The sequence below is a fragment of the Moschus berezovskii genome, chromosome 3 (assembly GCF_049115385.1).
Source record: "Moschus berezovskii isolate FMDL1 chromosome 3, NW_MosBer_1.0, whole genome shotgun sequence".
Classification (NCBI taxonomy): Eukaryota; Metazoa; Chordata; class Mammalia; order Artiodactyla; family Moschidae; genus Moschus; species Moschus berezovskii.
The window spans coordinates 13,790,713-13,815,939 of record NC_142462.1 but is presented as its reverse complement, the minus strand read 5'-3'; the positions used below and the strand labels follow the sequence as shown (position 1 = coordinate 13,815,939).

Genomic DNA, 25,227 nt, shown 5'->3' with positions numbered 1-25,227 from the left:
AGTATATTGAAGTGCTCCACCTTACAATATCCCCAGGCAGCAGAGAGGCTTGGTACTCCCGAAAACACAAAAAATTGAAGTAATTTCCATTTAGAGTTTGGTGAGTCAAGGTGGGAATTTCAATGTTCTGGCTCAGCCCTCATATAACCCTGAACTAGAAGCTTTCAACAGACCACTAGAGACTCTAAGGGCATGAGTCAAAGTCTCTAAAGAAAGGCTGGCAAATTCCCAGCCATTTTCTAGGAAACAAAAAATAGATCCAATTTATAGATATAAAAATCTTGTTTATGATTTTTATTAACAATTGTAAGAAATGACAAAGTTATCCCTAGGGTTTCTCACTTTTATTATCACACTAGATGCTCTGAGATACGTGGAGAATCCACAGACTGGAACAGTTACATGAAACAGGCAAAACCAGACCAAGAAGCTTAGTCTGCTAGTGATCTTCAGAAACAGGAAGTGAAAGCACCTGTCCACTTTAGATTAAGGAGAATTCTGGGCCACTGCATACGACACCTTTAGGTTCGGATTTCCAGGTGGCCCAGTGGTAAGGAATCCACGTGTCAATGCAGGAGATGCAAGAGGCGAAGGTTCTATCCCTGGACCAGAAGATCCCCTGGAGCAGGAAACAGCAACCCACCCCAGTGTTCTTGCCTGGGAAATCCCATGGACAGAGGAGCCTGGGGGGCTACAGTCCCTGGGGTCACAAAGAGGCAGACAAAACTGTGTGATCGAGCACACACACACCAAAACAATCAAGAGAACCAATTTATGATGAAATATTGAATAATAATTAAAATCTCTCCCATTGCAACTCAAAGGCTCGCATATTCAAAATACATTACCCTTCTGAAGGAATTTAGTGGGAGTCTTCCAAAGAAAAGGGTTGAGTGTTTGGCTCTGCTTGCCTTATTCCAGCTAGAATACGCCCAGTAATTATGCCTGGAAGTTGCAAGGCACTCTTCCCTGGGGAGCTTTAAGTGCTTTAAAAACATGGGCCAATCCACCTTTATAATATCCCCAGGCAGCAACAAAAAGAAGCTTGGTATGTTCAAAAGCACACAAAAAAAGTTGAAGTGATTTTCATGCAGTTACACCACTCAGAGTTAGGTGATTCGAGATGGGAATTTATAGATTGGCTCAGCACCCACATACCCTGAACCAGAAGATTTAAACCGACCACTAGAAACTGTTATGGGTGTTTCAGCCTGAGTTAAACCCTCTGAAGAAAGGCTGGCAAGTTCCCAGGATGTCGGTCCCTTTGGCAGAATTACTAGTGGCCACAGGAAGTCCCGAAAGAATGGCTCTTTGCTTACTCAAAAGCAAGGGAAGGCCGCATTAACATCCCAAAGATGTGTTCATACACCAAGCATGTGTTTGTAATGTGTTTACTTTCCTTAGTTTGAAATAAAAGTCATCTACTAAATTGCTCATATAAAATTATAAAACAGACAAGTATTTTATACTTGATTTATGATGTCAGATATTCGGTTTGTATTTCACCTCTAATTCTCAGGTCATGTATTAGCATGTGATTAACTAAGCAATTAATTAAGCCTTGGTATGTCTGGCAAAGAAGCAACTATCTGCCTTTGTCTCTGACTAGTCAAAGAAACCCCTCTTCAGGATCAGAGTCTGGACTTTACCTCTGAGTAGGCAGTATACTTCCTTTTCCTGTGTTTTCAATGTTATGTCTTTGCCTTAGTGCTTGTTTAATATTGAAATCATTATAATAGGGTGAAAGCCGAATATCAGCAGAGAAAATATTACATTTCTCCTGGCTGTTAAGAAAAGATTTATGTTCCCAAACTCCACCTACATCTTAAATCCTGGGACACCAGTCCAAAACTTAGGTCCACACAAAAACCCCACACAAATGTTTACAACAGCTTTAATTGTAGTTGCCAAAATATGGAAGCAACCAAGATGTCTTTCAATAAGTGAATGGTTAAAAAACTGTGGTACATTCAGACAACGGAATATCATTCAGTGATAAAAAGAAATGAGCTGTCAAGCCGTAAGACATGGAGGAACCTTAAATGCATATTGGTGAGTGAAAGAACGCTCTCTAGAAAGGCTCCATGCTGTATGATTCCAACTCCACGACATTCTGAAGAAAGCAAAACTATGGAGACAGTAAAAAGATCAGTGGTTGCTAGGGGTTCAGGGAAAGAGGAGAAAGGATGAACGGAAAGAACACGGGAGATCTTTAGGGCAGTGAAACTACCGGGTATGGTGCTGTAACAGTGGATACAGGTCATTAGACATTTGTCCAAACCCATAAAACCAAAAACACAGTGAACCCTAATGCAGACTATGGACTTTAGCTAATAATAATCAGTTAATACTGGCTCATCAATTGCAATAAATGTATCACACAAATCCAAGATGTTACGGACAGGGGAAATTAAAGTGAGGAATGATATGAGAACTATTTTCTGTAAACTTAACATCTTAAATCCAGGGACACAAGTAAAGAATTTTATTTGATTGACAACTTTTCTAGTGAACTCGGCTTTTTAGTAAATATGAGTTCTAAAAACCACACTTCCGGCTACTTTTTTAAAAAAACTATAGTCTCCTCTTTGATGTCAATTTTCAAAATTCTGGGCAGGAGACAAAACTAATATACAGGTAGACAGAATCAGTAAGCAGGTTTCACACTGCTGGCCACATTTCACCTGAGCTATCAACTCATTTCCTGTGCTAGATGGTCCCTTCAGTCACACTGCTTCTCAAGTCCATTACCAGTTTCCTTTTCTTTGTTATTACTATTAAAATTTTAACCTACTCTATAAGTTCCCAGAGTCTTCCCAAGTGGCAGAGTGGTAAAGAATCTGTCTGCCAATGTAAGAGACACAAGAGGCACAGGTTCAATCCCAGGTCGAGATTGGGATCTTCCTGAGTCAGGAAGATCCCATGAAGGAGGAAATGGCAACCCGCTCCAGCATTCTTGCCTGGGAAATCCCCTGGACAGAGGAGCCTGGCGGGCTACAGTCTATGGAGTCAAAAAGAGTCGGACACGATGTAGTAACTGAGCACACACACCTAAGTTCCCCTAAGGCAGGGGCTACGCCTTAGCGATCTTTAACCCTCAATACTGAACATACTGAGAAAAGATGGAAGGGGGAAGGCATGGGGAAAGGAAGGGACGCTACAAATATTTGCTCATTATCAGTCTCAACCAGAAACACACAATACTCTCAAACTGGGTATAATACATTCAAATTGAGTTTGATCAAAAGACCACTTTCGAAGGCAGGGCGGGGCTCATGCTGCGTTACTCACTCTGGACTGGAAGGGCCAAGCGGTGAAAGCGATTCCTGGAACCGACAGAGAGAGAGAGAGGGGGGAAGCACAAAGCCGTCAGGGTAAAAGTACGGAGCCAACGACCCGGGTAGAATCAGTCTGGAAGCTGAGGGCAAGCGTTCACTGGGGTAATCCACACAGGCCGGCCTCCCAAGGCCCAGAGCAGGATGGACAGGATCAAGACTGGACCCAGGGGAGTAAATGGAAGACACACAGGCCTACCAGCATGACCCAAGGGCTCCCAACCTCCCCCTCTACTTATGAGAGTCTTTAGACTCAAAACAACCTGGCATTCAACTCCTAATTTCTGTCACTTCATTGATGAGTATCCTGGGGCAAATGATTTAATCTCTAAGCCTCAGATTCACCACCTGCAAAACAGAACTAACTAGAGGGACTGCTTGAGCATTGCAAGGATTAAATGAGACAACACAGAGTGCTTAGTGGTTGTGAACAGGAAGTGACATTATTATATGCCCCACAACACACACTTAAGTACAGTTTTTAGCACATAATCTTACCCTTATTTTTGTCCCTTAGCTGTTTAATGTATATGTTCTGTCTCTCCAGGTACACAGTATAGTTTTCAAGACAGGCAAGAGTTGGGACATTTTATTTCTTTGCTATCCCCCAATGCACCTCCCTGATATAGTGAGCTGTGTAAACAGGGCAACGAAATAAATATTTACCGAAGAAACATATAACCCTCTCCAATAAAAGAGAAAGGCTTAATTAATTTATTAACCCACAGAACAGAAGCATCACTAATGAAATCACTAGATGTTTCCTCTGGTCTATAAAGTACACACTTGATTCATAAGTTGATATCTCTTTTCAAGCAAGTGCTGCAAATTTTAATATATACAAACTTGGCATCATTCCAGTTGGGGACAATAAGAAAAAGAGGGAACTAGAGTTGGGAATAGAAAAGGATATAAAGCAGATGGCAGAGTAGGAGAGAAAGTCTTGGGAAAAACGAAGGAAGATGAGGGAAGAAACGGGTGGATCCCCCATTGCCCACTGGTGGGCAGTGTCCGCGAGGAAGGAGGCCACTACGTGTGGGCTGTGTAGATGTGCTGTGCTCAGTCCCTCAGTTGAGTCTGACTCTTTGCAACCCATGGACTGCAGCCCGCCAGGCTCCTCTGTCCCTAGGATTTTTCAGGCAAGAGTACTGGAGTGGGTCACCATGCCCTCCAGGGGATCTGCCCTGGAGGGAAGACCAGGGATCGAACCCACGTCTCCTGTGTCTCCTGCATTGGCAGGTGGATGCCCACTGAGTCACCTGGGAAGCTCAAGAAGTGGGGAGGAAGACTAACAGCAGATGCTCAGGCAAGACCTGGTAAAGCCAAGGCTATTCAGTGGATGCTCTTTTGTACTGGGAGAGAAAGAGGAAAATACTGGGGTTGAATACATTAAACAAAACCACTCAGACATCCCATTTAATCTGCATCTCTAAGACCACTATGGAAACAAGGAAGTAGGATCCCAGAGGTCTGCAGTTACAAGAGCTAAAATACAGAAAAACACTAAACATCTGGACTAAGAACCACATGAAGCAAACCAATTCCCCTCAGCTCTGACCTTGCAAGAGAGAAAATAACTCCAAAGAGATGACAACAATTGTGAGGGATGACATACCTAGAAACCTGAGTAAATCTTTCAGTCAGTGGGAATGCGGAAACATTAGGTATTTTCAATGGCAGAGATTTAACATAAGAAATTGGTTACATAGGTATTAAAAGACTAGAAAAGTGAAAGGGGAACACAGATAACCTTGATATCCGTCACTGAAAGAAGCAGCCTTAATCAGGGCTCCAGAAACAAAAGGGAAGAGATGGGAATAGAGCTTCCAAGGGAAGGACTATTTAATAGGACTCAAAGCAGGCTGGGGAGGGACTTCCCTGACGGTCCAGTGGTTGAGAATCCACCTGTCCACGCAGGAGACAAGGGTTCAGTCCCTGGTCCAGGAAGATCCCACATGCCTCAGAGCAACTAAGCCCACGCACCAAAACTACCGAAGCCCCAGCTCTAGAGCCTGTTTTGCAACGAGAGAAGCCACTGCAACGAGAAGCCCACACTGCAACTAGAGAAAGTCCTCGAGAAGCAGTCAAAAATAATAAATACAATAAAAAATGAAAGAAGCAGGGTGGGGAGAACAGGACACACACAGAATAACTGATACTTGGAACCTGGCTGGGACCGTGGTAAAGTGGGTGCCAAAAATTCCTAAAGAAACGGCAGACTAGACCTATAGCTGGCCACAGGAGAAACGCTGACAGGAGCTGAAAACAGCAAAGTCCCTTCTCCCCCTTGCTCCTACATTTCAGTCTTCCACCAGCTTCTCCTCCTGCCAGAAACCAACAGAAACTGAGACGCGAGGGGATCTGGGAGATGGATTTCTCAGAGCTCCAGCCCCAGCCTCACAAAACAAAGCATAAAATGGTGGGCTTGAGGCTGAGACCACAAATGAAGAGCCAGCACAGTGGGATATCCACATGTTCCCTATTAGGTTTCAGGTTCTTCGACGGAAAACTCTCCAATATTGGTTTTCCAGGAACCCAACCCTGATTTTTCTTTTTTTTTTTTTTTGAGAAAGTTACTGTCATGAAGCTTTTCTGATTAAAAATCAGTTGGAATATTTCACTAAAACTCCTTTTTCCCTCTCAGGATTATAAATATTTCCTATTTATTTGGGACAGAAATTTCATAGGATAGAGCATAAAGAAAGATTGTTATAATGGAGAATACTGGCCAAATACAACCAACTTCTCCTCCAACAAAGAAAAATTCTTAATAGACTTCTAGCATTTCCAAAATCTGTTTAAATAAGTACCCACTAATTCTTCTACACAAAGAGTTGGGCTCTGCACTGGAATGAGATGTGTGTGTTTTTTTTTTTTGGGGGGGGGGTTTCTGAGGAGAATGAGTGTATTTTGTTCTGCAGGTAAGAGAAATATAGGTCTTTGGGGGCCAGAAGGTGAGCAGTCATTCTCCAAGAAAGCCCCCAGTGAACCATGTCTCCTAGAATTCACACTCTCGCATGGTCCCTTCCCATACTCAGTAGTGCTGACCAGTGGAACCACAAGAGTATTGCAGGGACAGCCGTGCATGACTTCCGAGCCAGAAAAGACATCATAGCTTCCATTTTGCTTTCTTCCTGATTGCTCGCTCTGGGAGAAGCCAGATGCCGGAATGCAAGGACCTTCACTGTAGCTCTGCAGGGATGTTTATGTGGCAAGGAACTGAGGCCTTCTACACGAGCCATGGGAGTGAGCCATGTACAAGGGCACCCTCCAGCTGGCTGGAGGTCAAGCCTTCAGATGACTACAGCTCCAACATCCCAACTACAACCTCTGAGACACCCAGAGTCAGTGCCACCCAGCAGACTTTGATTCCCAATTCCTGACCCTCAGAAACTCTCTGAGATAACAGATTTTTATTACTGTTCTAAGGCATTAATATCAAAGGTAACTTATCATGGAGCAGTAGCTAATTAACATACCCTTAAAGAGCCCTACTTGGTCATATTCTTTAGTCAACTGGACAAGATTTGCTTCACAGGCATTGCTCCTAGTCTCCTGATTGGGACTGAAAGAATCTTCCAGTTTCATTAAGGTGGTTTATTTAAAGAGGCCAGCTGCTCCCACCCTCTCTATCTATTCCACTACTCTTTTAAGACATCTCGAATTTTCTGTCAACTAAGCCAACAGAGGAATTAGATGCCCATGAGGTTTTAAGCCCCTCATGGAAAAGAAATGCAAAAGAGCAAAATGGCTGTCTGAGGAGGCCTTACAAATAGCTGTGAAAAGAAGAGAGGCGAAAAGCAAAGGAGAAAAGGAAAGATATAAGCATCTGAATGCAGAGTTCCAAAGAATAGCAAGGAGAGATAAGAAAGCCTTCCTCAGTGATCAATGCAAAGAAATAGAGGAAAACAACAGAATAGGAAAAACAAGAGAGCTCTTCAAGAAAATTAGAGATTCCAAGGGAACATTTCATGCAAAGATGGGCTCGATAAAGGACAGAAATGGTATGGACCTAACAGAAGCAGAAGATATTAAGAAGAGGGGGCAGGAATACACAGAAGAACTGTACAAAAAAGATCTTCACGACCAAGATAGTCACGATAACGTGATCACTGACCTAGAGCCAGACATCTTGGAATGTGAAGTCAAGTGGGCCTTAGAAAGCATCACTACGAACAAAGCTAGTGGAGGTGATGGAATTCCAGTTGAGCTATTTCAAGTCTTGAAAGATGATGCTGTGAAAGTGTTACACTCAATATGCCAGCAGATTTGGAAAACTCAGCAGTGGCCACAGGACTGGAAGAGGTCAGTCTTCATTCCAATCCCAAAGAAAGGCAATGCCAAAGAATGCTCAAACTACCGCACAATTGCACTCATCTCACACGCTAGTAAAGTCATGCTCAAAATTCTCCAAGCCAGGCTTCAGCAGTATGTAAACCGTGAACTCCCAGATGTTCAAGCAGGTTTTAGAAAAGGCAGAGGCACCAGAGATCAAATTGCCAACATCCGCTGGATCATGGAGAAAGCAAGAGAGTTTCAGAAAAACATCTATTTCTGCTTCATTGACTATGCCAAAGCCTTTGACTGTGTCGATCACAATAAACTGTGGAACATTCTGAAAGAGATGGGAATCCCAGACCACCTGACCTGCCTCTTGAGAAACCTGTATGCAGGTCAGGAAGCAACTGTTAGAACTGGACATGGAACAACAGACTGGTTCCAAATAGGAAAAGGTGTACGTCAAGGTTGTATATTGTCACCTTGCTTATTTAACTTATATGCAGAGTACATCATGAGGAACGCTGGGCTGGAAGAAGCACAAGGTGGAATCAAGATTGCTGGGAGAAATATCAATAACCTCAGATATGCAGATGACACTACCCTTATGGCAGAAAGTGAAGAGGAACTCAAAAGCCTCTTGATGAAAGGGAAAGAGGAGAGTGAAAAGGTTGGCTTGAAGCTCAACATTCAGAAAACAAAGATCATGGCATCTGGTCCTATCACTTCATGGGAAATAGATGGAAAAACAGTGGAAACAGTGTCAGACTTTGTTTTTTTGGGCTCCAAAATCACTGCAGATGCTGATTGCAGCCATGAAATTAAAAGACGCTTGCTCCTTGGAAGGAAAGTTATGACCAACCTTGATAGTATATTAAAAAGCAGAGACATTACTTTGCCAACCAAGGTCCGTCTAGTCAAGGCAATGGTTTTTCCCGTGGTCACGTATGGATGTGAGAGTTGGACTGTGAAGAAGGCTGACCGCCGAAGAATCGATGCTTTTGAACTGTGGTGTTGGAGAAGACTCTTGAGAGTCCCTTATACTGCAAGGAGATCCAACCAGTCCATTCTAGAGGAGATCAATCCTGGATGTTCATTGGAGGGACTGATGCTAAAGCTGAAACTGCAATACTTTGGCCACCTCATGCGACGAGTTGACTCACTGGAAAAGACTCTGATGCTGGGAAAGGTTGGGGGCGGGAGGAGAAGGGGACGACGGAGAATGAGATGGCTGGATGGCATCACCGACTCTGTGGACATGAGTTTGAGTGAACTTCGGGAGCTGATGATGGACAGGGAGGCCTGGCGTGCTGTGATTCATGGGGTCGCGGAGAGTCGGACACGACTGAGCGACTGAACTGAACTGAACTGAATACTGGAAGTACTCAAGCAGATGATCAAAGGTTATAAAGTACTTCCTTCACCAGCTCAAAGGTGGGACCAGATGGCCCATAAGGTTTCTAATCACACTAAGAAGTTTCTAAGATGCAAGTCTCTGGGTGTGCCCCCAAAAAAACTGTGAAGTAATTCTCATCAATTACAACAAAGTATTGAGAGAGGCCTGGAGTTCATAGAGAAATAAAGAATTAAAATGGCTTATAAGCCATTATAAACTTAAACAGATGCTCAGCCTATTAATAACTAAAGTAATGCATAAATAACAGAACTAGTCAAACATTAATGTACATGTGCCCAGTTGGAAAATCTGCCAGTTCCAGAAAAGACATTAGGGCAAAGGGTAGAGAAGCAGACATGGCGGGCGGGGGGGGGGGGGGGCGGTGGTGGTAGGTAAATCGGTGAATGTCCTTCAAAAAGTAATTCAGGCAATGTGTATTAAAATTTTAACTCCTCATGGCATGTGTGGAGCTTCCCAGGTGGCACAGTGGTAAAAAAAAAAATGCCTGCCAATGCAGGAGAAGCAGGTTCAACCCCTGGGATGGGAAGATTCCCTGGAGAAGGAAATGGCAACTCACTCCAGTATCCTCGCCTTGTCTGGGAAATCCCATGGACAGACTACAGTCTGGGGGGCTCACAAGAGTCTGACACGACTTAGCAAGTGAAAACCAACAGTCCTCGTGAGTCAGCACTTCCCACTGTGAACAAAATCATCCATTCTCCTGTTTGTAAGGACAAAATCCTATAGAAGACCGAAATATTTACCAATTTTTAAATGGGTAAATAAATTTCATTGCAACTATATAATGAATAGCATACAACCTATGGACAGAATGAGTTGTATCTATATACGGGCTGATATGAAACACTGTCAAGGTATATTATCAGAAAGAAAAACAAGTTATGTCTTAATATAAAAGGGAGGAAGACTTCCAAGCACAGAAAACACCTGGAAGAAGTTTTACAATGCTCTTCCCGCTCACCACTAGGAAGGGTTACGAATCACTTGGAGGGAGGAAATCGTTTTGCTATGTGCTCATTTGTACATGCATACACTCTAATTTTTTTTAAATTGTGTGTGTCGGCAGGGGGGAGGCTTAATGCAGAAAAAAGAACAAAAGAAAAAATAAAGGGTTAAGTTACAGCTACTTTCCAAGTAATTTAAAACACAGTCCATCCAAGTAGCCGGAGTCTGGCTTTGGGTTTAAGACACTCACTTGTACATTCAACCGTAAAAAATCACCTCTGAGAGAAAAAAGGTCCTTCACCCCGTCAGTGTGCCTCTCACTAACTGGAGAATGACAGCTCTCCAGCCATCTTCATGCAAACCACTAACTCAAAGACGCGAGGGCTCCACGGGACGGTCATCTTCCTGCCCTAAGCATCACAAATCATGAAATGTGATAGAGCCGCCTTACTTGGAATGTTAGGCAAAGAGCGGCAAGGTTAAAGAAATACAAAGGAGTCAGCATTCAAGGTCCTAACTGGTCCAGAGCACACAGCTGTTGTCAAAAAGTGGCTGCCCCCGCCCCTGGCCTCCCCACATAAATGCCAGCCTCACGTGATTCTCTTCTCCGTTGGCCAAACCCTTCCTGAGACTAAGTGAGCACTTCCCAGATCGGTGATCTGCTTTGAAAAGAAGTCCAGCAAGTGGTGGTTAATTATTCTCAGGGTATGTGACACAGAAGGGAAACTACATTCAGAAGGAACATTCTTTTGAGGGAGAAGAGACAGGGAGTTTGGGATGGACATGGACATTTAAACGGATAACCAACAAGGCCCTACTGTATAGAACAGGGAACTCTGCTCAATATTATGCGGCAGCCTGGATGGGAGGGGAGTTTGGGAGAGAATGGATACATGTGTATGCATGCCTGAGTAATTTTGCTGTTCACCTGAAACTATCATAACATTGCTAATCAGCTATACTCCAATATAAAAAAAATATATTAAAAAAAAAATTGGATAGCAAAAAAAACAAAAGAACATTTATTTTTATCTTTGGTCCAATATGTTAAAGAGGAGAACTTTGTGTCTTAAAATGGGCTTGTATTTGCTCACAGGCGAGGCACTTCTGTTCATCTCACAACAAATAAATTTTAACTATCTAAAAACATTCAATTAAATGTTATTAATTATCTTATGACTTAAGTTGGATCATAAAGAAGGCTGAGGGCCAAAGAATTGATGTTCTTGAATTGTGTTGCTGGAGAAGCCTTGAGGGTCCCTTGGACACCAAGAAGATCAAGTTAGTCAATCCTAAAGGAGATCAGCTCTGAATATTCACTGGAAGGACTGATGCTGAAGCTGAAGCTCCAATATTTTGGCCACCTGATGAGAAGAGCCTATTCATGGGGAAAGACCCTGATGCTGGGAAAGACTGAGGGCAGGAGGAGAAGGGGGAAACAGAGGGTGAGCTGCTTGGATGGCATCACTGACTCAATGGACGTGAGTTTGAGCAGACTCTGGGAGCTAGTGAAGGGCGGGAAGCCTGGTGTGCTGCAGTCCATGGGGTCACAAGCAGTAGGACACGACTGAGTGGCTGAACACCACCACATCGTAAAGGCCCCACTCCAAACACAGTCAGGCTGGAGGGGAAGCTTTGGCACAGAAATTAAGGGAGGACACAGTCAGCCGGTAGCAGCCCCCTTTCACATGGTTTTCGATCCTCTCACTCGTTAGCATATTGCTGAAAGACTAGAAACCTCAGGCTGCTGAGATGCGAATAAGTTTGTCCCGTTCCTGCTGCTACAGACCCGAAGAGGATAGGGTTGTTGGTTTGGCTCTCTGAGTCAAACACATAAAGCCGCTCGACCCAGAGAAGACGCAGTAAAAAGAGAGAGACGGCTGTCTCCTGGCTCGCTAACTCAGCAAGAAAACAGGCTGCTCACCATCAAGGAGTAAGATCTGGAAAGAGGCGAGTGTGGCGAAACGTGGGCTCCACATACATTTTACAACCCTTCTCACTGCTTAGTGGGGAAACCACTTTCAGAAATAAGATTTCGCTGCTGCTGTTTCAGCCAAATCTGTAATTTTATGAATTAAGAGATCTCCATATGGTATACATCAAAACAAGTCATAATTCTATGTGACGAGAAAGTAAAACTGAAAAGTAACTAAAATCAAAAGTCAAAGAACAGACTAAAATAGAATGTCTGTCTTAAACGTGACCATCATTAACACTAATATTGGCATCCGAACGGAATGGAGGCATGTTAATGACAAAAACAACTGCATGGACTAATGAATAAGCAGGAAACACCAAGGGCCTAACAGTTCTTCGGCCTGAGGGAACCTCTGGGAACTCCTTGTCCACAGCACAGGGTTCGGTGGCTGGCTGTAACTCACGTGCTCTCTGCCCCTCCTCATTCCTCCCTTCAGGCAAAGACGGCGGCAAGTATTCAAGCTGCACAGATACATAACCTCACTCCTATGCTGGCCACATTCCCCAGGTTCCTCCTCAAACACCTTCTTATACTTTACAGGAAGCGCTCATTTTACCTACTATAATTCATTATTTTCCCATGAGAAATGGAACTTTTTGAGTGCACAGGCTAAACAAGTCTTTCTCATCTTTGCGTATCTCCAGCAACTGGAATAAGTCTTGACACCAAGTGAAAGCGTTAGTCACTTTAGTCGTGTCTGACTCTTCGAGACCCCATGGGCTGTAGCCCACCGGGCTCCTCTGTCCGTGGGATTCTCCTGGCAAGAATACTGGAGTGGGGAGCCATTCCCTCCTCCAGGGGATCTTCCCGACCCAGGGATCAAAACCAGGTCTCTGGCACTGCAGGCAGATTCTTTACCGCCAGAGCCTCTGGGGTGTTCAGTAAACACTCTTGAATAAATAAAAAAGCCCATCATTCATGAAGTAATAACAAGAAACAAACAGATTTAAAAACAATTTGTTTAGTCAAAGAAATGCAATTTAAAGAAACTTTGACAATGGTAGGGGACACTATACTTAACAAAATAGCAAAATGGTATTTTAAATGTTCAAAAAATTCTTCAACCCTTCAGAAAAATAACATGGCACTACCTATTTAAAGTCTCAGCAATCCATTCATTCCTGAGAGTCAGCTAGAATTTTATCCAAAGAAAATAACAGAGGGAAAAAAAAAAAAGCTTGTCTGGAAAGTTTCATTATTTAAAATAGCAAAATATGATAAAATCCTTATATAGGAAGAGAGTAAGCAAAGTAGTCTGCATCAATTCAATGAAATATTGTGCAACAAAAAACTGATAATTTATGACTGCAGAAACATGGCGCTTTTTTTTTTTCCAGCGTTTAAAGTTACATCTGGAACAGTTCACCTTAAGTTTATTTAAAGGATCCAAAGTATGTCATTTCTGGCATATTCCAACCACTGACATTTTAAAAACAGAACTATTACATTATTGTTAAGGAACTCTATTGAGATACAGTTCACATGCCATACAATTTACTCATTTAAAGTATACAACTCTATGGCTTTTAGTATATGCACAAAGTTGAAGAAACATCCACACGATGAATTTTAGAACACTGTCACTGCCTCAACAAGAAACCCCACACTGCCTAGCTGTCAGTCCCTAACCTTCTCAACATCCTCCTACCCAAGTCCCAGGCAACCATTAACCTACTTTTCATATTCACAGATTTGCCTATTTTGGAAATTTTGTATATGTGGAATCAAACACTATGTAGTCCTTTGTGACTGGCTTATTTCTTTCAGCATAATGTTATCAAAGCACATTCATGTCCGCATCTACCAACACTTCATTGCTTTTTATTCACAAATACCATTCCATCACACAGACACCGCACTTTTCACTCATCAGATGGACACTGGATTGTTCCCATTTCCTAGCTGCTATGAACCCTGGGATAGAGTCTGTGTATGGGCTTGTCTTCATTTCTCCTGGATATACACTAAGGAATGGAATTACTAGATCATATCGTAACTGTATGGTTAACAATTTGAGGAAAGCTACAGACAGCTTTCAAAAGCAGCTGAATTACACACATCTGTGACAACACATGTAATTATCTGTTTTTTTCACTCTAGTCATCCGAGTAGGTGTAAGGTGGTATTTCATTGTGGTTTGACTTGCAAATCTCTGATAATTAATGATGCTGAGCATCTTTTTTATGTTTATTGACCATTTGTATATCTTCCTTGGAGAAACATCTCTTCTCATCCTTTGGCAATTCTTAATAGGATTATCTGTCTTTTCAGTACTGGGTTGTAATGGCTCTTTATGTATTCTGGATACGCACCCCTTATCAGATATACAACACGCAAAACTTTCCTCCCATTCTGTGGGCTGTCTTTTCACTTTCTTAACACTATTCTTTTAAATGTGTCCAGAGAAGTCCAAATATCACAGAGATTTCATTCCCACCACAGTCCATATAAAACAGACATGAACCAAGGCTAGGAAAATTTACATCATACCCTTTTCTCTTTGAAATACTTCATTCTTCTTCTCCCTCAGAATTTCATCCTAATCTATTTATGCTTGATAGTCTTCTGATTTATTGATACTCTCTTGTACTTCTGTGTAACAGCTTCATACATACTTAAAAATTATTAAATGCCTTTGCTCTCCTGCGACCACAAAATCTAGTCTTTAATGTTTTTCTTCTAAATTCAATTATTCTAATTATTTTTTCATTTGTGTATTTTATTATAACTACTCATAATTAAGGGCTTCCCAGGTGGCGCAGAGGTAAGGAATCTGTCTGCCAATGTAGGAAATGCAGATTCGATCCCTGGGTTAGGAAGCTCTCCTGGGGAAGGAAATGGCATCCCGCTCCAGAATTCTTGTCTGAAACATTCCATGGACAAAGGAAAGGAGCCTGGTGGGCTACAGTCCATGGGTTGCAAAGGCTCAGACAAGACTGACTGAGCACACACACAAACACACATGCAAGAAGAGATCCAAATGCTGATTAATTTTATGCAATTTTCTATCTTTTACTCTAAACTTTGATGGCTTCAAATCCCTTGTTACACTAGACAGAGATATACGAATTAGCCTAAAACCTATACTTTGAAAATCAGGCTTAAGCTTGACAAGTGTATGACTGGATTAATATTGCTTATACTCATCTAAACGTCACTTTGACAAACAACATGTTTGTCTTGATGGCATCTCCCCTCTAGGCATATGGCGCTTCCACTAACTCTGGTGTTATCTTTGTAGCTGGAGAATATGCCTCATTGTTTCCAGATTATTCATAATTTACAAGGTCTCTCTTTGGTCATGATTCATAATTGCTCATAATATTGAAGGGAAAGATCCCTGCACAGATGCTATTCAGTGGCAGGGGGCGGGGGAAGTTAATTATTATTAATTTCAAAGAACAAACTGTTCTATTTGAAGCAAACATTCAGCAGTCATGATTCAAATATTAGATGAAAATGTTACCTTATAAAGTATAACATAAAAAAGATGTTAGGCTAAATTTTACCATGGCAACCTTGGGCAACTTGGAGAAAATCTGCAAATATGAAGTCACAGAAGAATATAAATTTATGATATTCAAAATAATTCCATTAACAAGTATTTATTATTAATTCTCCTTGCATATTACTCAATGATAGACATACAGATCATACACACACTTCAACCCTTGATTCTATCACCTAACTGGCATAACGGAATACCCAAAGAATCTGAGGGCTATATGGGGATTTGTGATACAAATATTTATCCCCAAACTTAGGTTGTCTTAATTCAAAACTATCCTCTGGGGAACTGATGACTTCTAACATCAGTTCTACAGGCAAACATTCCCTCCCATCTGCCCTTTCTGCAGTGGCATGAAAATTCAAACAAATCAACTACAAATCTTGCCAAATGCACAATATTTCATTAGATTAATTAAAGTGACTTTGGAAAACTGCTTGTCACACACAGGACCACAGAAAGAAGAGGACCACAGGATTCCTTTATAATCCACAATTAAAGATTTTAAAATCTACAAGCTTATAGATACTTCAAATGATTATCAAATTTTTTAATCTCTTAGAGAAATGAAAATAAATAAGACTCTCCCTATGATTATACTTAAAGGACAGAAAAAGTCATTGGAAAAGGCCCTAATGCTGGAAATGATTGAGGGCAGGAGGAGAAGGGGGCGACATAGGATGAGATGGCTGGATGGCATCACTGACTCGATGGACATGGGTTTGAGCAAACTCCGGGAGATGGTGAAGGACAGGGAGGCCTGGCATGCTGCAGTCCACGGGGTTGCAGAGAGTCGGACATAACTGAGGGACTGAACAATAACATATATGTTATTATACAATTTCAGGAATGACTTTTCCCAAAAACCTTATTCATTTTTTTCCTCTAATTACTGGCACATATTTTTCTAATTAACTGCAAGTAAAAACTAAAGTGAACTTTATTTTCATGATGATCAGTTTACTTTCTAAAAGACCAAACTCCAATCACACTTTATATGCACAGTAATCATGAAATCTCAATCTTCGTTTCAGTGGATTCACCTTTAGTGACCTTTTTCCAGGGTCAACTGTCCTTGAGCCTCCTCTCTCTTTCTAATTCCAACTAAAGAGCAACATTTTAGCCAGATTGGTGAGCTGTAGTCCATGGGGTCGCTACTAGTCGGACACAACTGAGCGACTTCACTTTCACTTTTCACTTTCACACATTGGAGAAGGAAATGGCAACCCACTCCAGTGTCCTTGCCTGGAGAATCCCAGGGACGGCGGAGCCTGGTGGGCTGCCGTCTATGGGGTTGCACAGAGTCGGACACGACTGAAGTGACTTAGCAGCAGCAGCAGCAAGTCTACCTGCAGTATTTCTACTGTGGAACCCACAGTCATCTTTCTCCAACTCAGCCCCAGGAGCCTTTCCTGGCACCAAGTATGGGCTGTGTATACCAACCCCCCTACCCTGTGCCCCAAGACTTACTCAAGACAACCACTAAGCAAGACACACAAGCCTCCCCAGTGCTTGAATTTCAAAGATTCCATTGTTAATTACTCTGGAGTAGACATACAACTGTCAAAAAATTCTTATAATAGTGGCCCCAACTCTAAGAATCTTCAATTCTTCCTGGAAAACCAAAACACATTCTACTGGTACTCACTTGACACTTAAACTTTAATTCACAAAACTCCCCACCTCCATGACTGCCAGCACTTTCCACACGCCTTCATATCTCCATTTTCCTAATCCCTTCCTCCAGGGATTAGACACAGTCTGTCTTCCCCATTATTAATAAAAACGCAAGGGAAGCAAAACAGCTGGTCTCAGGTGGGCACTCTGCCTTTCTGAGGAGCTCCAGGCAAGAAGTCACGAAGTAAGCTATTTTACCACATGTTCAGTCAGTCACAAATCATTTACTACAACTCGTACACTGTAGAAGTGAAAGGATTAAGTCATCAGGTCGTGTCAGACTCTGCGACCCCATGGATGGTGGCCCGCCAGGCTCTTCTGTCCATGGGATTCTCCAGGCAAGAATACTGGAGTGGGTTGCCATTTCCTTCTCCAGGGGATCTTCCCGACCCAGGGATGGAACCCAGGCCTCCTGCATTGCAGGTGGTTTCTTTACCGTCAGAACCACTGGGAATGATATAGAGCATTAGTGAATCCAGAGACATTAAATGAGCAGCTTGGAAAAAGAAGCCAAAGATAGAATGCAATAATCCATGATGCTTCTGTAAGAACAAAGGTTCTCAACCCTACCAGACCAGTGCCACCGTTAGACACCAAACCTTTGGAATCCACAGAGAATGTGTATACACACAGAGAGAGAAAACTGTAGTATAAAGGAAAATGACAGGGAATGGCTTTTGCCATCTTTCATATGTGTAAATTACATGCATATATATTTCAAGATGCAAACAGACATGACCACATCAAATGATTTAATGATAATGATGTAAGATGCTTGCAACTATTTTAAATGAGTCTGAACAAAGAAGTACAATGCATTCACCTGTAAATTTTCAATGCTTTTTATTGAATATTTTTGTTTTGCTTTTAATTTACGTTTTTACTATGGGATAATTGCTTTACAGAATTTTGCTGTTTTCTGTCAAACTTCAACATGAATCAGCCACAGGTACACATATATCCCCTCCCTTTGGAACCTCCCTCCCATCTCCCTCCCCATCCCACCCCTCTAGGCTGATAGAAAGCCCCTGTTTGAGTTTCCTGAGCCACACAGCACATTCCCCTTGGCTATCTATTTTACATATGGTAACGTGCGACTGAACTGAACTGAACTGAAGTTTCCATGTTACTCGTTCCATACATCTCACCCTCTCCTCCCCTTTCCCCATGTCCATAAGTTGGATATTTTTAAATAAAGGCTAAGTGTTTATGTGTGTGTATTAATAATCATGATAATGCCCACAAATATGTATTGGTACAATTCAGATATCACAAACAGCACTGCCACAGGTGAAAGGATTTACCAAAAGGTGGACATGTCATTGAAAAGTTACCAATAAATCAAAGTCAGTCAGTTAGTTCAGCCACTCAGTCGTGTTCCAACTCTTCGTGACCCCATGGAGTACAGCACGCCAGGCTTCCCTGTCCATCACCAATTTCAAGAGCCTATTCAAACTCATGTCCATCACGTTGGTGATGCCATCCAACCATCTCATCCTCTGCCGTCCCCTTCTCCTCCCACCTTCAATCTTTCCGATTAGTCAGTTCTTCACATCAGGTAGCCAAAGTATTGGAGTTTCAGCTTCAGCTTCAGTCCTTCCAATGAACACCCAGGACTGATCTCCTTTAGGATGGACTGGTTGGATCTCCTTGCAGTCCAAGGGACTCCAAGAGTCTTCAACACCACAGTTCAAAAGCATCAATTCTTCCGTGCTCAGCTTTCTTTATAGTCAAACTCTCACATCCATACATGACTATTGGAAAAACCATACCCTTGACTAGATGGACCTTTGTTGGTTGGTAAAGTAATGTCTCTGCTTTTTAATATGCTGTCTAGGTTGGTCATAGCTTTTCTTCCAAGGAGTAAGTGTCTTTCAATTTCATGGCTGCAGTCACCATCTACAGTGATTTGGGAGCCCCAAAATAAAGTCTCACTGTTTCCATTGTTTCCCCATCTATTTGCCATGAAGTGATGGGACCAGATACCATGATCTTCATTTTCTGAATGTTGAGCTTTAAGCCAACTTTTTCACTGTCCTCTTTCACTTTCATCAAGAGGCTCTTTAGTTCTTCACTTTCTGCCATGAGGGTGGTGTCATCTGCATATCTGAGGTTATTGATATTTCTCCCGGCAATCTTGATTCCAGCTTCTGCTTCATCCAGCCCAGCATTGTGCATGATGTACTCTACATTTAAGTTAAATAAGCAGGATGACAATATACAGCCTTGACGTACTCCTTTCCTGATTTGAAACCAGTCTGTTGTTCCACGTCCAGTTCTAACTGTTGCTTTGACCTGCATACAGATTTCTCAGGAGGCAGGTCAGGTGGTCTGGTATTCCCATCTTTTTAAGAATTTTCCACAGTTTGTTGTGATCCCACTTTCCTGGTTGCTTAACTGGTAAAGAATCTGCCTACAATGTGGAAGACCTTGGTTTGATCCCTGGGTTGGGAAGATTCCCTGGAGAAGGGAAAGGCTACCCACTCCAGTATTCTGGTCTGGAGAATTCCATGGACTGTACAGTCCATGGGGTCCCAAAGAGTCGGACACAACTGAGTGACTTTCACTTTCACACAGTCAAAGGCTTTGGCAGAAGCCTTCATAGTCAATGAAGCAGAAGTAGATGTTTTTCTGGAACTTTCTTGCTTTTCCAATGATCCAGCAGATGTTGGCAATTTGATCTCTGGTTCCTCTGCCTTTTTTAACTCCAGCTTGAACATCTGGACGTTCACGGTTCAAGCACTGTGGAATCCTGGCTTGGAGAATTTTCAGCATTACTTTGCTAGCATGTGAGATGAGTGCAACTGTGCGGCAGTTTGAACATTCTTTGCCATTGCCTTTCTTTGGGATTGGAATGAAAACTATGGGCAGAAATCAAAGTACAGCTTTCTAAGTATTCAGCAGTCATATTTTCTGAAAATTTCAACATATATTAATGTTAAAACTGGGTACCCAAAATTTTGTCTTTATATGTCAAATGGGGTTAGGTTTTTGGTAATTACAGATAGGTATTTCACCAAACCCCCAATAAGGATAATCTAAGATTCTGCAGAACACACAGGGTAAACTTTCACTTGTTTGGTTATTATTGTTCTGGTCGCCTACCCACCAAACACCAGTCGCACACTCCGTGCTCCTGGACCACCAGAGTCAGTTCCCACCGATTTCCAAAACACTTCTGGAGGAAGCAGTCCCCCTCCCACTGAGACCCAGTGAATAAAGCTCTTCGGAAAAGTACTGCCTGGTGACTAACAGGCTCCAGACCCAGTGCAAGACACTAGAGCAATGTGGTGAAAAAAAAACAAAGTGTAGGGACTTCCCTGGTGTTCCAGGGGTTAAGAATCCACTTGCTGAAGCAGGGGACATGGCTTCGATCCCTGGTCCAGAAAGATCCCACGTGCCCTGGGGTAACTAAGTCCCTGAGCCACAACCTTGAGCCCATGAACTGCTACTGCTGAAGTCTGCGCACCCTTGAGCCCGTGCTTCACAACGAGGAGCCACGGCAGTAAGGAGTCCACAGCACAGAAAGGAGTCCCTGCTCTCTGCAACTACAGAAAGCTCGGGGCAGCAACAAAGACTCACTGCGGCCAAATCTAACTAAATAAACAAATATTTTTGGAAAAAAAAGATAATAACTATAGCAAATATCTTAAAAAAAAAAAAACTTGAAAAAAAAATATAACCTAGAGTACAGTGGAGAAAGTGACTTTAAATAACACCCAAGTAATGACGCCAACATAAAACCCTCCATGCCATGAAAGAAAATTAATATACTAATAATTTAGATGGTGGGGTGGCATCAGGCTTTAGAAGTCTGCAGATCAGTGAAAATATTTTCTTTTATTAACTTGGAGACATAAATAGGTTTGTCAGTTTTTTTATTTTGCCATGAAAGATCATGTAAAGAAAAAAAATAAGAACTACCATTTACCATCACCATGGTAACAAGAAGGCAGGAAATAAATTATTTCTGAATTTTAAAAGAGTCGCAAAAACAAGAACACGTTTAGTGTAGTGGAAAACCTCACTAACTGTATTATTATTTTTCTCTTTTTGCTGCAGGCTTTGTTTAACATGCAAGCTTAAACAAAGATTGGCATTTTGTGACCACAGAACAAAATCCTTGATGCTCCAAGTGTGGCCTCTGGACCAGTAACATCTGCATCACTAGAAAATTTCTGAGAAAGGCAAAATCTCAAGCCCTGTCTCAAACCTACTGCACCTAAATCTGTTAACAAGACCCCCAGGTGATTCATATCCACATTATAGTCTGAGAAACACTGTCCTAGAATAGATACTGACCTTCCAATGGCTGAAATCCAGCTATAACTATCTACATTGGTGACTCAAAAATGATCTTTAATACTCAAGAACCATTTTTCTCTAAAAAGGTTACAGAGGATCCTGGAAAGATGAGGGCACAGGATGAAACATACAGCACATGAGCTGGCACAGTAAGGATCAATCTTCTTTCACCTTTTAAACCTGAGAACCTTGAAACATATGGGAGGCAGGTGTCAATCACAAATGACATTCACAGCTTTGCAGTTGGAGTTCCCCAGCTCCCACGCAAGGCAGAGCATCCAGAGACCGTGCTAAACTCTGAGTCTTGTTCAGACAGCTCCGTCTCACCATTTGTTGTTCAGGTGCCGAGTCACATTGACGCTGCAACTGCACGGACTGCAGCACGCCAGGCTTCCCTGTCCCTCACTGCCTCCCAGAGTCGCTCAGACTCATGTCCATTGAGTCGGTGATGCCATCCAACCATCTCATCCTCTGTCCCCTGCTTCTCCTCCTGCCCTCAATCTTTCCCAGCATCAGGGTCTTTCCCAGTGAGTCGGCTCTTCACATCAGGTGGCCAAAGTACTGGAGCTTCAGTTTTAGCATCAGCCCTTCCAATGAATATTCAGGGTTAATTTCCTTTGGGATTGACTGATTTGATCTCCGTGTAGTCCAAGGGACTCTCAAGAGTCTTCTCCAGCACCACACTTCGAAAGCATCAATGGAGGGGGGCCTCAATAAAGTCCAAATCATACTTTGATATGCTGGGTTAAATAGTATATAAAATTAGTCACCTATTCTTTTTATATTTTAATGTGACTACCAGAAAACTTCTCATTTTCTAGTAAGTTTTACTGTGACTTGCATATAGATCCACTGGATAGTACAGGTCAAGAAGTTCATTAGATTTAACATGCATCAACCTTATGTTTAAAGTAAGTATGGAGATGGATAAGTCCTAGAGAATAACTGCAGAAACCGTGTTTAGGAGGTGAATTCACTCAGTTGTGTCCAACTCTTTGCGACCCTGTGGACTGCAGCCTACCAAGCTTCTCCGTCCATGGGATTCTCTAGGCAAGAATACTGGAGTGGGTTACCACTTCCTTCTCCAGGGGATCTTCCCAACCCAGGGATCGAACTCGGGTCTCCCGCATTGGAGGCAGATGCTTTAACCTCTGAGCCACCAGGGAAGCCCTTATGTTTAAAGTAAGTATGGAGATGGATAAATCCTAGAGAATAACTGCAGAAACCGTGTTTAGGAGGTAGCCAAACTTAAAAGGGGATGGAAAGTGTTCAGCAGATCTTTTTAACAACTGCAGAGCAAGTGAGTCCTTTCTGAAATGAGGGGGTGGGGGGTCCCTGAATTTACATCCAAAGAAGCGAGAAACATCAAGTGTTCAATAAAAATAGAGCAAGGGGAGGAGCTGGTACTAACTGAAAGGCAATCCCCGGTGATGATGAGCTCTCTCAGAGCCCAGGAGTGCAGAGGCGTGGAAAAGGTAAACAGACTCCACTGACAACAGCCAATAATGTCCTGGCCTGAGCCACTCAAATCACCAAACCTCTCCACCCCTAAAATGGGAAAGGTGAAAAACACAAGCTCAATACCTGGATCCGATAAGGAAGGGCGTCAGGCATGGAGAACACCAGGGGCTGACCATACTGATTTGCAGAGATGAAGCTATAAATGAAAATGAATTCACAATTCTTGCGCAGTACAGATAAAAGCTAGAAAAACTTCCATGAGATTAAAAAGCAGACTCAAAAATAAATTTTTTAAATAAGACCTTACACACCAGTGTGAAAACAGTATCCCCAACAATGGGAAAATGGTGCTGGGTTGGTCAGCTTGGGAATGGGGCTACCAATCTGAAACTAGCAGAGGAGCTGAAGCCATATCCAATCGGGGCAAATTCCTTTCATTCCCGCCTGGGAACAATCCCATCACTTAGGAAGCCTGGATCTCTGCCAAGGCTCTGCTTCTGCAGTCGGCTGGGGGATGGGCGAGGAGGGTGGAAATGTCTGGGCAGCTGGCTTTTATCACAAAGCCTTCTCTCTTCAAAAGGCTTATCATGAATTTCCTTGACATGGTAAAACACAATATTTTAAGAGTTTAATAAAACAAAAATATCACATTTAAAACATAAGTGTCCAATGTGTAGGAGGCCCATAACTACATAAAGGGAGGCTAGTGCTTATATGAAAATATTTTCTAAAGGTTTTTAAATTCCTTTCATTAGGTTGCTGCTGCTGCTGCTGCTAAGTCGCTTCAGTCGTGTCCGACTCTGTGCGACCCCATAGACGGCAGCCCACCAGGCTCCCCCGTCCCTGGGATTCTCCAGGCAAGAACACAGGAGTGGGTTGCCATTTCCTTCTCCAATGTGTGAAAGTGAAAAGTGAAAGTGAAGGCGCTCAGTCGTGTCCGACTCTTTGTGACCCCACGGACTGCAGCCTACCAGGCTCCTCCGTCCATGGGATTCTCCAGGCAAGAGTACTGGAGTGGGGTGCCATTGCCTTCTCCAAGTTCATTAAGCTAAACCTCAACAAATCTATATGGGAGAAAAAGAATCCAACATACTGACAGCTTAATAGAAGCACCAGGTACTTCCCTACCTTGTCACACTTAAGAATGACCAACTTTTGATAAGAAACTTATAAGTCACTCATGTATTAAAATTCATGTGATCTTAACAACCTCAGGTTATATTTCAGTTATGTTAGTCGCTCATCAGTCCTGTCCGACTCTTTGCGACCCCAAGGACTGCAGCCTGCCAGGCTTCTTTGTCCAGGCAAGGATACTGCAGTGGGGTGCCATTTCCTTTTCAGGGGATCTTAACAATCCCATTAGGGAGGTATTATCAGTGTCCCCCTGTTCAGGATACATGGGGAGGTCGAGTATCACAGAACCCAGAGAGGCTGCCTGGAGGTGACTGCAGGTTTATGACCTAACACACAGCACTGCCTCGCAGCCTTCATCCTGAGATGAGGAGACGGTGGGATTCAGAGACTGTCTGTCCTAACAAAGAGCCTGCAGAGGGGAGCAAGGACTCACACCCATACCAAACACTGAATTCTTCCCATAAGCAGCTTCGTGTTTTCACCAGACCTTTGGCCCAGTTTTTAATGCTGTCACAATTATGTTCTCCCTGTCCCCCAGGGAAGAGTAGCTAGCCACTTCTCCCTTCTGTTCCCTTAGCTAAACTGCCAAGACTCCTACTACAGTTTGAGCTGCTGGCCCTTGAGACATCTGAAAAATACAAAAGAAGATCGATGTTCTGCTGCTGCTGCTGCTCAGTCACTTCAGTCCTGTCCGACTCTTTGTAACCCCATGGAGTGTAGCCCACCAGGCGCCTCTGTCCATGGGATTTTACAGGCAAGAATACAAGGGTGGGTTGCCATGCCCTCCTCCAGGGGATCTTCCAGACCCAGGGATCAATCCCACATCTCCATCTCCTGCACTGCAGGCAGATTCTTTACCATTGAGCCACCGGGGAAGCCCTCTTCAAAGTTATGTAAAAGTAAGTATCCAGGTCTAAAAATCTGTCATGGAACACAGAAAATCAAATGCATCTGTCCAAATAGATAAGTTAGTGGGTGAGTCGCATCAGTTCTCATTAAAACTATAAGATTGAGGAAATTAAATATCACTTTGGAGGCCATGTTTTTAGAGCTTGCCTGATTTGATCCTGAATGCGATATCCTTAAATCCTGACTTTGGTGGGTGAAGCAGAATAACGGGGTCAAAGCAGGAGGACAGGAAACCCTGGTTGCAGACCCAGCTCCACTCTGAGAATTGAAAACTGTGGCC

At 42.8% G+C, this 25,227-nt stretch overlaps 1 protein-coding gene across 4 annotated transcripts in view; it reads right to left on the bottom strand.

Moving 5' to 3' along the window:
• CDK14 (cyclin dependent kinase 14) overlaps positions 1-25,227 on the bottom strand; it is a 683,048-nt gene that overhangs the window by 623,483 nt on the left and 34,338 nt on the right. The window contains exon 1 of one of the 4 annotated variants that reach the window (XM_055420392.2): positions 3,292-6,105. The exons of the other annotated variants lie outside the window; for them this stretch is intronic. The gene's annotated coding sequence lies outside the window, so the exon portion shown is untranslated. Of the gene's footprint in view, positions 1-3,291; positions 6,106-25,227 lie in introns of those variants that run through there. 4 annotated transcript variants of the gene reach the window in all.